The sequence below is a fragment of the Lygodium microphyllum genome, chromosome 30, assembly GCF_053477565.2.
Source record: "Lygodium microphyllum isolate KBCC chromosome 30, Lygodium_microphyllum_v1.1.10, whole genome shotgun sequence".
NCBI classification, from domain to species: Eukaryota; Viridiplantae; Streptophyta; class Polypodiopsida; order Schizaeales; family Lygodiaceae; genus Lygodium; species Lygodium microphyllum.
The window spans coordinates 14,517,753-14,532,326 of NC_141164.1; the positions used below are offsets into that span (position 1 = coordinate 14,517,753).

At 40.6% G+C, this 14,574-nt stretch overlaps 1 protein-coding gene across 1 annotated transcript in view; it reads left to right on the forward strand.

The window, feature by feature from the left end:
• The window catches only part of LOC148009567 (calcineurin B-like protein 1), a 94,840-nt gene that overhangs the window by 49,856 nt on the left and 30,410 nt on the right, over positions 1-14,574 (forward strand). The gene's annotated exons all lie outside the window — the stretch shown is intronic.

Sequence of the window (14,574 nt, forward strand, 5' to 3'; positions counted from 1 at the left end):
CGATCTAATGGTCAAAGATGGCATAGAGAGACTAGAGAGTGGAAGATGCCTAGCCAATTTGATTATTGGCCAGTCAGATTATTTTTTTGGACATTGAAATATTTATTAAATAACATTTCAATAATTAACGGTTGAAAATTAATATTTAAGGATGGATAATGTTGGAAAAACCATTTGGAAAGGCTGCCACTTGGCAAACTTGCCCATACAGGTTGGCAAGAGGTTGAAGAATAGGAAAAATGAGATGATTTTTGCTGTAACAAATGTGGGAGAGCTGTGAGCAGCCTTGGCCAACCTATTTTCAGCCATTGCAGTCAACCACGAGTGAGTTTTGAGGAGATGATTGCAGATTCGGACCCTCCATTGTTGGGCAATCGCATCTAGGTACAAGGTGACAGTTGATTTGGATGTCTCAGCTGTAGGTGACAGCATTTAATGTTGTTGTGGCAGGGTAGCGGCTGCATTTGACTGATTCAGTCATTCTTCACGACAAAACTCTGAATTTTCTCTCTCTATAGCATTCTCTCTCATCTCCCAGCCATTTGACACCCTTGCTCCAAAGATCTCACCATGTGGACCGTTGGAGGCTGAGAAATTGCAAATTTCTCTGTTGTAAATCCTAATTTGCAACAGAAATTAGGGTTTAGCAAGAGCCTCAAGAAGCATGCCAAAAATTGGAAGCTCCAAGACTTGGATTTTTTAGGGTTGAAGGTGAATTTTAGCTAAATTCAGGTGGAGGACTAGCGAGCCATTGAATTTGGGGCATTTCCATCATCTATGAAGTGGGTGAAGGCCAATTAAGTACCCGAATCAAGGGGCAAAACAGATTGAAGACTTGTTGGTCACTTTGGATAGCAAGGGGAGTTTGGATTGCGAAGGGGATCGGGAGAATCCAATTGTAAATCAACTTCTTCTTCAATAAAGCTAAAGAAATATCGAAAGGGGTGCAAATTTTGGGACCAATCGGGTGTGCATTGTCCAAGATCAATAGGTAAATTTGTATTTTCAGATTTGTATTTATTGTTTGCTATTGTAATTAAGTTGCAATCAGGGATTTACCACCCATCCACGGAAGGAAGTCTGGTTTCATTGTACATTTGCATTGATTAATGATCATTGGGGAGTAATTAATGAATGCTGGTTTTTAGTGTATGATCATTAATACTTAGTGGTATTCACCTGGTTTTATGGACAATAGCATATGTTATGATGCTATTGATGTTTTAGCCATGGTTTATGGTTTGCTATGGTTTGGATTTGCTAGATCAGTTGAGCTCATGAGAAATAGACATGCCACATGATAATTTGGCAATGTTTTTGATATTCTTTGTGAGTTATGTTATGTTGATTGGTAATTTTCAGCATGTGTTAGGCATATGGAATGGTTGAGTGGTATTGTGTAATTTTAAGCTAACTATGATGCCTTGTGGAAATTTCAGTCCACTATTTTTGCTTTTGATGTGTCTGGCAGTGCAATCAAGGACAATTGCAAGGATTTTAAGGGGGAGGGCTGTTATGAGAATATGTATTTTTGAAGCCTCACTTAACATATGGATTAATTTTTTAATCACATGGTTAAGTAAATGTTGCACATGTGAGGTGTGATTGGGTTTAGACAAATTTACGAGCCCAAGACTCGAGGAAATCATGAGGTATTAAAGGTAAAAGTTACTATGAGTTATGTTGCACATGTACTTGGTAGTATCTGGTGCAAGTTGTTGGCCTAGGTCATTCATTGGGCCATAAGTGTCAGTTATTGGTGACACTAGAGAAGTGCCGTTTAATGATACCTAATGCCAATGCGATGGTCAAAGATAACATAGAGACACTAGGGAATGGAAGTTGCCTAGCCAATTTAATTATTGGCTTGTTAGATTATCTTTCTAGGCATAAAAATAAATATTAGATTAATTTTCAGTATTTAAAGTCTAAAAATTAATATTTGATTATAGAAAATACTGGAAAAACCATTTGGAACGGCTGCCACTTGTTAAAAATGCCCATGCAAGTCTGAAAAACATCTTTAGAGGTTGGAGAGAGGGCTTTTTAGTTCGACCTGCAAGAGAGAGATAGGAGACATTGCTGGTCTCATCTGTAGCCATTGGAGGATCTTTTGAGGCAATCAAGGGCAGAAGAAGACCAATCAACAACAGGCAACAACATCTACAGACTGTTGAGACAGGGTAGCAGTAGTAAATGACTAATTTTCTTCAGTTCTTTGAAAGAAAGTTTGAATTTTCTCTCCCCTCGACATTCTCTCTCATCTCCTAGCTTTTCTACAGCCTTGCTCCAAGGATTACAGCATTGAGATCACTAGAGGTTGAGAAATTTCAGATTAGTCTGTTGTAAATCCTAATCCACAATAGAAACTAGGGTTTAGCAACAGCCTCGGGAAGCGTGTCAGAAATTGGAAGCCCCAAGACTTGGATTCAACAGGGCCGTTTCTAGTCAAACTCAAGTGGAGGGACTAGCAAAGCAATGAATTTGGGGAATTTTTCCATCTCCATCAAAGCGGGTGAAGGCTAATTGACTGCATGAATCAAGGGGCAAATCAGATTGAAGACTTCTTGGTCATTTTGGACAGCAAGGGGAGTTGAAATACTGAAAGGGATTGGGGAAATCCCATTATACATCAACTTCTTCTTCAATTAAGTTAAAAAAATACCAAAGAACAGGATGTCCATTGTCCAAGATTGTGAGTTAATTTGCATTTCTTAGTATTGTAATAAATAATGCTGCTGTAACTAAGTTGTAATCAGGAATGGGTTTAGCGGGCTCTACTAGCTCTATTCTCCTTCTCTTATATAGAGTTCTTTGCAACAGTTGTCTATTGCTACACCTATTCCTGCTTCTGCACCATCTATTCCATAGGTTCCTTTCCATTCCCCACTCTCTCCTTCAGTGGTTCCCTTGTACCCTCCAAGGGGATGATCTGGGTGATGCGCTTGTGAATTGCCTAGTCCCTAGGGTTTCAAAGGGGGACTTTTCAAGATCGTGAGAAGCTTCTTCATTGGCAGTCTACATCCACTGAGTTCATCAACATTGGCATTCCTCTTGCCACCCCAGGATCTATTTCTTCTTTGGCCTAACATTTGAGTCTCCTTCGTGCTTGGTACTACCATCATCATCAGCCTGATTTGGTGCCCTCACTAATGCTTTGGGCTACGTGTAGGATCAGTCCTCTCCTTTTATTTAGCATTCATTATTCATTTAGTACAGATTTCTTCCTTTCTTCTTCCTATATTCTCTTTCCTCTCCGTGTTCATGTTTCTTCTTCCATTGCACACTGTCACACTTGTTTCTTATCTTGGCATCCATCTTTCTTTCCTTTTGGCTGAGATGTTTTTATCATTTGACATCATTTAATACACTACTTGTTTGTTTCATGTTAGACGGACTACTACTCTTATGGTTGTTCCTACGATACTTGATCAACATTGAAGCCCTCTCCCTAGTGAACTATGGGCAAATCGTGATTACCTAGATGGCTCTCTTCCATTGCTTTTCTAGTTGGGGAGTGTCAATTCTTTCTCCTCCATCCATCGGGTCCCTTTACATGGTGGGTTGCTATCTTGGTGATTCTTGACTAGCATTGGAGCCATCTCTTGAGTTTGAGATTTAGGCTTGCCTATGCCACTTGGTGAGCATTTGAGCCCATCTTGGTTCTTGGCACCACAAATAACATTGACATCCATGGTTGAGAGGAAGTTTCTACTATTTCATTTGGGATTTTCAAAATTTGGCATTATCTTTGGTATCGGTCTCCCTTTTCTTTGTACTTACCCTTTTTATTGCACAATCATTATCATCTTTGTAAAAGGGCGCTTGGGCAAGTGAACAATTTTCCCATAGAGGGGCCTTGTCTAAGTCGCACCTTGCTGTGTGCGCATTCTTATCATGTAAGCATTACTCTATGCATCTTATTGGGTAGAGTACACATTAGCACCTTGCTCACATTGGATCTTGAGCAATCTCCACCTAGGGTTTTGTCACCACTATAACTTCATATACTTCTTCACAATTCCTTCATCATCAATACCCTTGCAAGTGACTTTGTACATGCTTTTTGTTTTGTGATTTGTGAGCCAACCATCCCTCTTTTTCCCCAAAGGTCAACGTGGTTAAACATTGACTTTGCATGGCTTGGTAGGCCATTGAGAGGCTGATGAGCACCCTTTGTTCAATGCTTTTGCATCTCTAGGGTGACCCTTGTTGAGAAACCACTTCTTTAGTTTGCACACTTAAAGGGTTTTGCACTAACAATCCCAAAAAGTGTTGGTGTCCACATTTTGGTCACTTTTTTAGTGGGTGTCCACACAGTGGCGCGCTACCTTAGACAGCTTATGTCTATAAGTAGGTAGTGACTTCTTTCATTCTTATCCCCATCTTCTTCGGTCACCATCACTACTCCTTTAGTTCTTCTTCATTCCTCTTCATTTGTCACCCCGACACTCTTTCCACGCCACTGCTGCCCACATCCCTTGTGGAGGACATGGCAATTCTTGGTTTTCTTCCACCTGGCATTAGTCTCCACCAGTTGGTGCCGTCTTCTTCTTTGCGTTTGTTGCATCCAGAGTATCTCCACTAGCTAGCATCATCTCCCATCAGCTTGGTGACTTGCTTGCATTTGCATTTAGCACTTGGAGGCCTTCTCATTGCTAGGCGTGAGCTTCCTACACCTAGTGACAACATTCTATATCTGATGACTGCCTTTTTACCTCTTGCTCTAGTCGGCTGACACATCCAAGGTATTTGTGTTTTGCAGCCTAGGGACTTCCTCTGCATCTGGCGCCAACAGCTGGGCTGCTCTCCCTGCATTTGACAACTTCGATACTCTAGGATTTGCGTTTTGCTGCCCAAGTCACTCCCTAGCATCAAAGGTTTGCGGTTTGCTCCCTTGATAGATGGTAATCATCATCTTCATCTCCGTCGGCATTAGAGAGTTGTGGTTTACTTCCTTGACAGGTGTCCTTCACCTTCCAGTGATTACTTTAATAGCCCATTGCTCGAAGCACGGGTTTCACTCCCTTCACTGTGTAGATTCCCTACATGTGTCGCCTGATTCAGATAGGACAATACAATTATCTTTTGAGCTTCGGCATTGCTGTATTAAATTTTTTTCTTATAGCACGATTCAATGTATCATCATTGTGTTTTTGTATTTTTTAGTTTCTCTTCTCTCTCAGTGTTTGCCATACACACACTATGTTTCTGTCCGCAAATCCTACCATCTCTTTGGTCTCATTATCATTTTTTGACATGGTATCAGAGCCTTCTTCTGTTAGTCATTTTCTTGACATGGTATTAGAGTCAGAGGTGCTTATTGAGCCATGAAGATCCTCTACATCAAAGAAGGCAAAGACAGGTTGCGGATTCGGCATCATCTATTGATTTTTCCCTTCCATTTCTACTTCACTAGGAGATCAAAATACCCTTCTCTTCCTCTCCTACATACCCTCCCTTTTCTAGGTTGGCACTTCGGTGCTATGACTTCTCCATAGGTAGATGGACAGACCACTAGGTGCTTCTCTTCCGGCATCATGAGATCCCCCACTGATGCTTGTCGACGTGTACCTTTGCTCCCTACCCCGTTGAAGTATATATGTCTACACTTAGACACTTACGCCATCTCTTCTGTCTCGGCCACAGAGTTTATTCTACACTGTCTTTCCAATTTTTATGCTCAAGGAAAAGCAATAAGATGCATCCAATGCGCACAAAGCCCTTTCAAGCCACAATAGGATCGACTATTACTATGGCCTCCTTGCAACCACTACAATGTGCCACAGAGGTTGCTTCTACTTCTTCTAGGGTTTCAGGAATGCCACCTCAACAACCTATGGTTTTGCAGTTTGCTCTATCTCGAGACAGTGGCTATTCGACACTTTCCATTACTTCGGCTCTGCAGTCTGCTCCACTAAGAGATAGTGACTATTGCCTACACTTGGGTCTTAGCCCAAGCCTTACTTTTCCCCACCCTCGAGCGACTACTTAGGCTCGAGAGGTCACTTCTGGGAGTCTGATACCCTAGATACCTTCTTCGGCACGACCAACGGCCCTTCCTTTGTCATTAGCCAATTCGGAATATATGATCCATGAGTTTTTAGATTTTTTCTCTCTCAGAGGGGGATTTAGAGGGGGATGTACTCTTCTTGCTCTTTCAGGCGGCTCCTATGTCTTCTTTGGCTTCCAAAGGGGCCCCTTCCCTACCACCCTTAGAGGGGTTACCTTCTCATCATGAAGTTCTTCACCCACCCTTTACTCTTTGGGGATGGCTCCCTTCGAGCATTCATTTCACCTACTGATACCTAAGATCTTGAAGTACCACCTAGAATGGGGCCTTGGAGGCTCACCCACAACTTTGTGACAGGCCTTCAAATTCCTTCTAGTATGGAGTTACGGAGCTAGTGGCTTCTCTCCCGAGGTGGAGTTAGGTTCTATAGTTCATCGCATCTACTGTTCCTTACTACATGTTACCTTTCAGGTGGCAATCTTAGATCACCGAGACCCTCTACATCTTCGTATCTCTCTTCGCTTCTCTCTCTTCATCCCTTTTTGGGCTTGAGAGGGGGTTTTGAGAAGCCACTTTTTTAGTTTACACACTTCATTTAGGGTTTCATACTAATAGTGACAAAAAGCACTAGTGTCTACATTTTGCCCACTTTTTCAGTGGGGGCCCACACAATGGTGTGACACCCTAGAAGCTTATGCCTATAAATAGGCTATCACTTCATTCATTCTTACCCCATCTACTTTGGTCGGTCACCACCACTACTCCTTCAGTTCTTCCTTATCCCTCTTCTTCTGTCACCCCAACACTCTTTCCACGCTACTGCTGCCCACACCCCTTGTGGAGGATATGGCAGTTCCTTACCTTCTTCCACCTGGCATCAGTCTCCACCAGCTACTGTCAGCTCCCATCAGTGTGGCAACTTGCTGGCATTTGTGTTTAGCACTTGGAGGCCTTCTCTTTGCTAGGTGTCAACTTCCTACAATTGGCTACAACATTCTGCATGTGACGACTGCCTTTTTACCCCTTGCTCTAGTATGCTAGCATATCCAAGATATTTGTGTTTTGCAGCCTAGGGACTTCCTTTGCATCTGGCGTCATCACTTGGTTCTTGGCATCAGCATCTAGGCTGCTTTTCTTGCGTTTGATAGCTTTGACACTCTAGGATTTGCATTTTGCTGCCCAAGTTACTTCCCAATATTAAAGGTTTATGGGTCGCTCCCTCGACAACTGCTAAACTTCATCTTTGTCTCAACGACATCAAAGCACTGCGGTTTGTTCCCTCGATAGTTGTTCTTTACCTTTCAGTGATTACGTCAATAGCCCATTGTTCGGAGGTTTGGGTTTCGCTCCCTTTACTGTGCAGATTTCCCACAGATGTTGTTGCTTGATTCAGATAGAACAATGCAATTATCTTTTGAGCTTTGGCTTTGCTCTATCGGTTTTTCTTCTCATAGCATGATTCAGTGTATCATTACCGTGTTCTTTTTGTGTTTCTAAGTTTCTCTTCTCTCTCGGTGTTTGGCAAATAGACTATGATTCTCCCCTCAAACCCTATTCTCTCTTTGGTCTCTTTGCCATTTCTCGATATGGTATTAGAGCATTTTTTTGTTAGTCATTTTCTTGATAGCCCTTTGGATTCTTGAGGTAAGATAATCATTGAAACTGGCCTTCTTCCTCGGATAGGGTGGCAAATAACTTGATTAAGTACTAATTATAGCAAACATAGGATTCACGTAAACTAAAAATGCACACGTTACCACTTTAATCTTAGACATTGGATACTTGGTTGGCCCCGAAATGGGCGCCCCTTGTGGTATTTCTTTATTGCATATTGTAAATGGAAGGAGTACAATTGAAGATCCTCTAATCTCCTTCGCTAATCCAAGTGTCTCTTGTTGTTAGAATTGATTAGTAAGCCTCCAAACCAATTTGCCCCTTGGTTTGCTTGGGGATTGGCCTTCACCCTGCTCCTTGACAAATTCAGCTTCAAATCTAATATTGATTGGCTGGCCTCTTGAATCTCCCTAAAATTCCTAGATTTCAGCTGTTGGAATTTAAGTCCTGGGCCCTCAATTCTGAGCATGCACCCTAAGGTGGTTGTCAAAACCCTACTTTTTGTCGTAAATTAGGGTTTTCAGTAGAGATTGATTGAAATCTCTTTCTTTGATGGCTCAAACTACTAGAAAATGTTGAGATAACTCAAGAGATAGTTGGCGGATGAGAGAGAGTGCTGTAGAGAGAAATTTTAGAGTTTCAACACGAGGAATGCTGAAAAACTATTGTTTCTCTGCTCAAATAGCTATGGAAGTTGTCACCTACAGCTTAGGACTACTAGAATGACTGCTACCTGTGCTATATGTTGTTATTTGTACTAATAGGATGTTGGGCTATTGTAACCTACTTTTGGAGGGCTCCAAACTGCTATCACATGCTGTAGGACTGATTGTGGTGTGTGCAAATCATGTCAGGAGCTTCTCCTTATTCTCTAACAGCCTCCTCCTCTCTCACAATGGCTAGAATAGACTTCAACCAGGCCCTAAAGATATTTTTCCACTTGCATGGGCAAGTTTTGCCAAGTAGCAACCTTCTAATCCCATTTTCTAGCATTTTCAGCTTATTAGATTAATTTTCAAAATATTAATTTTAAAAATTAATTTAATAATTACTCTAGTGTTCAAAAAATTTACTTTCACCAGCCAATGATTAAATTGACTAGGAAAATTTGTCTTTCAAGTATCCTTGAGCAATTATTGACCCTTAGATTGACATTAATTAATTAATTAATCTCTACTCTCTAATGTCATCATTCACATTAGTGGCCAATAAATTGGTCTGGGCCAAAATCCAACACTGAGTACCATCTAGTAGCTGTTAGGAATAACTTATTACAACTTTTGCCTTTGACACCCGCTACATCCTTGGGGTCCTTGGCTTGTTACCATGAAATAATTGCCATGTGCATCACATGTGCCAAATAACCTTGTACATTTGATTAATATCTTAATCAAATGTTATCGACAAGATTAGAGCATTTCAAAATTTCATGTCTCTATGACAGACCTCCCCTTGAAATCCCTCAAATTGTTCTCAATTGCACTATATTGTGCCAAAGGAAAAACATACTTCAGTGAAATTTTCATAAGGTATCACAGTCATAACATTGGCCATTGTTGTCCAACCATGCTATATGGCCTAAACTTGCTGAAAATTTCCAGTCAGCATATACATAACATAAAACTAAAAATTAGTCGAGAATTGTTGGTAGAAACCCATTGGATACATCCATAACTTATGTTTCTCAATTGTTTTGACTCCACAACCATAGCAAAGCATATTCTCAACATAAACCATGGCTGAAATTGTTAATAGCATTTACTAACATGTTGTTATCCTTGAAACTAACTGTAAACCATTGAAAACTGAGTATAAACTAATCATGAACTGATCACTTACTGATTTGAGAACTTACACAAACTGTTGCAAATGTGACCTCAAACTGATTGTAAAAATTGATTAGCAATTGATGCAAAAAGTAATGCAAAACTAATCCCAAAAGTAACCATAAACGGTTCTCAAACCGATCAAAGATTGAGGTGAAACTCATAAGAATTTTTGTCTCAAAACTAAGGCAAAAACTCATGCCAAATTGATCATAAAGTGATGCAAAATTATAGTTTTGGTGCCCAGGTGAAACTCATTCTCATTTGCATACATCTCACAGTGACAAGTACATTGAGTAGTGACCTCATGGCAGACATGCTATTAGCACAATAGTACCTTGGATACATGTTGAATATATTTGAGATCCACTATATATGAGAGCTGTCCACAATTGGTAAAGTGAAAGTGCTATCTTTCCCTTGAGCATCACGCAATTCTCCAGACCTTTGCTTTGTTGAACTTGAGTGAGCCCAAACTGAAGTCAGCTCTAATTGAAAGGCATCTAGGTAAAGTTGCAACAGCTGAGGATGGTCTGCCAAGTCATCCTCTTTAGACTTCCATCCATTTTGCATCTATTGATGAAACAACGTTGAAGCTTCACCAAGAAGCATATGGAAACCTGTAACTTTACTTGTATCGAAACTTTCACTAGGTTGCAGGCTTAATATGCATCCATTTGACTAGCACTAATGGCAACAAGCATAAAATTCATATATGCCCCAAACAATGGATGCATGTTAAGCACTAATTGCAACAAGCATAAAATTCATATAAATTGAAAATGCACACTTTACCACTTTAATCTTGGAGATTAGATACCCGGTTAGCCCCATAACTGTTGGCGCCCTTTGTGGTATTTCTTTATTGTATATTGCAAATGGAACGAGTACAACCGAGATTCTCTAATCTCGTCTACTAATCCAAGTGTCTCTTGTTGTCAAATTTGAGTAGCAAGCCTCCAAACAAATTTGCTGTAAATTAGGGTTTATAGTAGAAATTGATTGAAATCTCTTCCTCTGATAGCTCAAATTGTTGGAAAATGTTGAGATAACTCGAGGGATGGTTGGGAGATGAGAGAGAGTACTGTAGAGAGAGAAATTTCAGAGTTTCATCGTGAGAAATGTTAAAAAGCTATTGCTGCTCTGCTCAAACAGCCATAGAAGCTGTCATCTATAGCTTAGGACCATAGAATGACTGCTATCCCTCCTATATGTTGTGATCTGCACCAGAAGGACCTTGGGTTGTTGTCACCTGCTCCTTAAGGGCTCCAAATTACTGTCACATGTTGTAGGATTGATCCTTGGTGTCTGCAAATCACATCAATAGGTTCTCCTTGCTCTTTAACAGTCTCCTTCTCTGTCACAATGGCTAGAATAGACTTCCACTAATCCCTAAAAACGTTTTTCCCACTTGCATTGGCAAGTTGTGCCAAGTAGCAACTTTCTAATCCCATTTTTCAGCATTTTCAGCTTATTAAATTAATTTTTAGAATATTAATTTAGTGATTACTCTGATGCTAAAAAAAAAGAATTTCATCAGCCAATAATTAAATTGGCTAGGCCAATTTTTCTTCAAAGTATCCTTGAGCAGTTACTGACCCTTAGATTGACATTAATTAATTTATTAATACCTAGTCTCTTATGTCACCACTGATGGCCAATAATTTGATCTAGGCCAAAATTTGACACCGAGTATCATCTAGTACTTGTTAGGCATAACTTATTATTTCCTTTGACACCCACTGCATCCTTGGGATCCTTGGCCTGTTACCATGAAATGACTACCATGTGCATCACACGTGCTAAACAACCTTGCACATTTGATTAGTATCTTAATCAAATTTTATGGCAAGATTCTATAGAGCATTTCAAAATTTCATGTCCCTGTGTCAATCATTGCCTCTGTAATCTTGGTAGGTTCTCGGGCAGCCACCATGCACACGTTGATTGATGCCCCGACTACTTTGGGTTGGGACATCTTGAGGTACATGCAGGTTGAGCTATACTTGCAGTCCCTTTTTGGTTTTGGTTTTGAGCTTAAGAGTGGGTGTTAAGCTAAATATGGTGCATTGCATATTAAACCTTTATTAGCTCATTAAACAAACCCAAAACTCAAAATGCGTTTTATCAGTTTCAGTGTCCCATAAGTAAACTCCCCACTTTTTGGTTGGTTTCTCATCTATGAATAGAGTGTACTAGGTCACTTGCATCCCAGTCAACAAACCCAAAACTCAAAATGTGTTTTATGTGTTTCAGTGTCCCATAAGTAAACTCCCCACTTTTTGGTTGGTTCCTCATCTATGAATAGTGTACAAGGTCACTTGCATCCCAGTCAATCCTAGTCTATCCTAGTTCCATGTCCTGTCTACTTATAATCCACTTCTCCAATTGTTATTGCGGTGTTCCTTAGTTGGTGCTGCCCATCTATTAGGGGCCTTTAGTCCATGTTTTACTCCAGTCAACTTTAACCATTATCTCCAACTCTTGCAGTGGCTATCCTTAGTTGTTGCCTTCATCTTGGCAGGCTATGTTTTTCCCTAATTGTCGTCTTCACTAACCCATGCCATATTCAACTCTAGCTACTGCCTTTGAATTGGTGGCTCCTATAGGTTGTGTTTCGATCCCAGCTTGCTAACATCATCATCAAGATTTGTCTGCCTGTGCGTTTTGCTCTTTATAGCAGTCTCCTGGCTGGTGGTTGCATTCTATATCATCTAGACAATCTTCTTGACTCTTATAGTTCCTGTTCTTCCCTTCCCAGTTGCTACCCTAATCAGAGTCACTACTTGACAATTGCATTTTTGGTTCAACTTGTTAGAAGTGGTGTAGCAATGGAAGCATAGATAAGTGCTGAAATAAACTGCTGAACACAAGACAAAAGAGAAAGAAAACAAAAGAACATTACAAAGGAATAGAACTTAAATATGTACTCAAGAAATAGAACCTATATACCAAATACAAGAATGATGCGTACAACCGTGAGTGAGTGGTTGTGTGGGCACCGGCATTGGCTCTTCTCTCCATTAGGAAGATCACATGAAGAATGATGATGACTAAATGGAAGGAGGAGGAGCCACATAATAAATAGGTATAAAATAGGCCTAAAATGGCAGGTGGTCTAGTAAATTGGCATTAAATACCACAAATGCCACACAAATATCACTAAAATAATGCCTAAATAATGACTAGTGTGCCCAGCCCAACTAGCATGCATAGACTCACACATAAGCTGACAATCTTGCTAATACTCTCTCTTAGATCATGGGTGATTTGATACAATGCAATGATACAATGATAATGACTCATCACAATCTATACAACATAGAATCACTAGAGTAGAACCATGGATACCCGAGCAGTGGGTAATCAAGCCACCATCAAGGTGCCTCGAAGAGAACCTGATATCGATGTCAATCGTACTAGCTCTTGAAAATAGAGAAGAGTCATAATAGATCTCAGTGTTTGTCAACAACCAACGTCCCTCTCTGGAACCTGTGCACTTGTATACCTGTATAGATGAGGCTTGGCTACTCCATCTTATCACCCTCTCACACTTCTTCTTTGGCATTGGAGAGTCATGAGGGATGATTGCATCACCTGGACTAGAAAGCAGCAAAGGAAAGGGCAGTCAAGCCCTTTCCTTGGTTTAAAGAAGTGGATCCTTGCTGTGCGTTAGACTTTAAGGAAGAGGATGACTTGTTAAAGGAGTCCGCATCCCGCTTATTCTTCTTCTCCTTCTTCCATGAGGTTGCTAACTCCTTGCAGTCATGCATCGTCCGAATCCCATGTAGGCACAGCTTCCTCATGGTTGTCCTCATCAAAATCTTTGGGAAGAGAAAAAGTACATTGAGTTTGAGGAAGAGCTTGACATACAATGTACCAAATCCTCTTTTACACAAACCAGGCTTTCATCACAACACTCCATGTAAGATAGTTAGGTCCATGTAACTTATCATCTGTAGAAGTGGATGGAGGAGCTATCTAGAGAGAAGAAGATGAGAAGATAGAGAATAGAGGGTGTACGGAGAGGGAATATAGCCAAACCAACAGCAAAGACTTCACAAAATGAGAGTGTTCACATGCAATGTAACCAGAAAGCTGATTAGAAACAAAGGCCAACAGCTGCAAAATGAAGGAAAAACAGTCAGAAACTACCAAAAACAGCAAAAACGGCCGGTACCAACAATCACCCAGCCATGATTAGGGGCATGAAAAACGAGGGCTAGTAGAGCATTTAATGCAGCAAATTAACGATTGCAGGTTGGAATCTAGGGGCAAGCTGAAAACGCAAGTCGCTGGTTTCAAAAATGAAGGCCTAATCAGCAGGGGGAAGAAATACTTGTAATCAACAGAAAAATCGCTGCAGAAACCTAGATCTTGCAATTTGATACCATGTGAAAAGTAGTGCAGCAATGAAAGCATAGACAAGTGCTGAAATAAACTGGTAAACACAAGATAGAAGAGAAAGAAAAGAGAAGAAAATTGCAAAGGAAGAGAACTCAAATATGTGCTCAGGAAATGGAATCCATACACCAAACTCAAGAATGATACATACAATAGTGAGTCACTGGTTGTGTGGGCACTCGCACTGGCTCCTCTCTCCAACAGGAAGACCATCTGAAGAATAATGATGACTGAATGGGAGGAGGAGCCATAGAATAAATAGACATAAAATAGGCCTCCAACCGATTGGCATTAAATGCCACATAAAAATCACTAAAATAATGCCTAAATAATGACTAGTGTGCCCAGCCCAACTAGCATGCATAGAATCACACATGAGCTGACAACGTTGCTAACACAACTCAGGTATGATTGTTGTTTTGCTACTTTTGGAGGTTAGCTACCTCTCTGACACATTCCCACAGGCTGCCTTTTGCTGCCTGTCCACTTCTACATCAGATTTCAGCTCGGACTGGTGGTCATCGTACTCCTGATCCATCTCTAGTGGATGTTAGAATGTGACTCCTCCCTCAGTCTTCTCTCATGAGAGCTAGTAGCTGTTCGACAGCTCTATCATTGAGGACTGTGTACACTTTCATTCATTATTCATTCATTTTCATTCATTCAGTTATGTTCTTTCTTATGTTTTGTGTTTCTACATTAGTGTTTGGCTTCTCT